The sequence below is a fragment of the Cebus imitator genome, unplaced genomic scaffold (genome assembly GCF_001604975.1).
Source record: "Cebus imitator isolate Cc_AM_T3 unplaced genomic scaffold, Cebus_imitator-1.0 Scaffold623, whole genome shotgun sequence".
Lineage (NCBI taxonomy): Eukaryota > Metazoa > Chordata > Mammalia > Primates > Cebidae > Cebus > Cebus imitator.
This window is the reverse complement of record NW_016107938.1, coordinates 876,269-877,982: the sequence shown is the minus strand read 5'-3', so window position 1 is coordinate 877,982 and position 1,714 is coordinate 876,269.

Here is a 1,714-nt window from a genome sequence, read left to right as displayed (position 1 = left end):
ATTTTTAGTAGAGACGGAGTTTCACCGTGTTGACCAGGATGGTCTCGATCTCTTGACCTCGTGATCCACCCGCCTCGGCCTCCCAAAGTGCTGGGATTACAGGCTTGAGCCACCGCACCCGGCCCCAGAAATCCTTTCTTTGGAGAATCTAGAAATAGATATTTCCAGCCATATACAGGTATAGAAGAATTAGCGGTAATTTCGCATCTAAAACGAAGGAGAAAGGTATATTTCAAACTCTTCTGCCATGCGTTCGTTCACCTTAGGAAGCTGTGTCTATGTTTATATTCAGCGAGTTAGAAACACTTTTCTTCTAAAAGCTGCGTTTGGATACTCCTGAGTTAATGGGAGTATAAGGTGAATGAGAAATATCTTTCTCTAAAACAAAAACGAAAGTATCTAGCAGAATGATGTTCAAGGTGTATATTCAACTTACAGAGCAAAAATGATGCGTGAATGTAGAAGTTGAGACACCCTTTGGAGAATGAAGAAACAGATATTTCCAACCATATACTGGTTTATAAGAATTAGCAGTAAGATCACGTCTAAAACACAGGAGAAACGCATATTTCAAACTGTTCTGCGGTGTGCTCGTTCAGCTTAGGAAGTAGCATCTATGATCAGATTCAGCGAGGTAGAAACACATTTCTTCTGAAAGCTGCGTTTGGATATTCCTGAGTGAATAGGAGTATAGGATGTAATGAGAAATATCTGGGTCTAAAACAAAAACGGAGCTATATAATGGAATGATTGCCAAGGTGTACATTCAACTTACAGAGTTAAACTGATGTGTGAAGGTAGCAGTTCAGAAACACTTTCTTTGGAGAATCTAGAAACAGATATTTCCAACCATCACAGGTATATGAGGATCAGCGGTAAGATCGTGTCTAAAGCACGGGAGAAACGTATATTTCAAACTGCTCTGCTGTGTGTTCGTTCACTTTAGGAAGTTGCATCTGTGTTTACATTCAGTGAGTTAGAAACACATTTCTTCTAAAAGCTGCGTTTAGATATTCCTGAGTGAATGGGTGTATAGGGTATAATGTGAAATATCTGGCTCTAAAACAAAAACGGAGCTATCAAGCACAATGATGGTCAAGGTGTATATTCAACTGACAGAGATAAACTGATGTGTGAGTGTTGCAGTTCAGAAACCCTCTCTTGGTTGAATCTAGAAACAGATATTTCCAGCCATATGCAAGTATATAAGAATTAGTGGTAATATAGCATCTAAAACACTGGAGAAACGTATATTTCAAACTGCTCTGGTATGTGTCCGTTCACCTTAGGAAGTTGCATCTATGTTTAGATTCAACCAGTTAGAAACACATTTCTTCTAACTGATGTGTTTGGATATTCCTTAGTGAATAGGAGTATAGGGTGTAATGACAAATATCTGGCTGCAAAACACAAAGTGAGGTGTCTAGCAGAATGATTGTCAAGGTGTATATTCAGCATATACAGTTAAACTGATGTGTGAATGTAGCAGTTCTGGAACCCTTTCTTTGTTTAATGTAGAAACAGACATTTCCAGGCATATACAGGTATATAAGAATTAGCGGTAAGTTTGCGTCTAAAACACAGGAGAAATGTATGTTTGAAATGGCTCTACCTTGTGTTGGTTCACCTTGGGAAGTTGAATCTCTTTTTAGATTGAGCGAGTTAGAAACACGTTTCTTCTAAAAGCTGCGTTTGGATATATTGTTAATGGGAG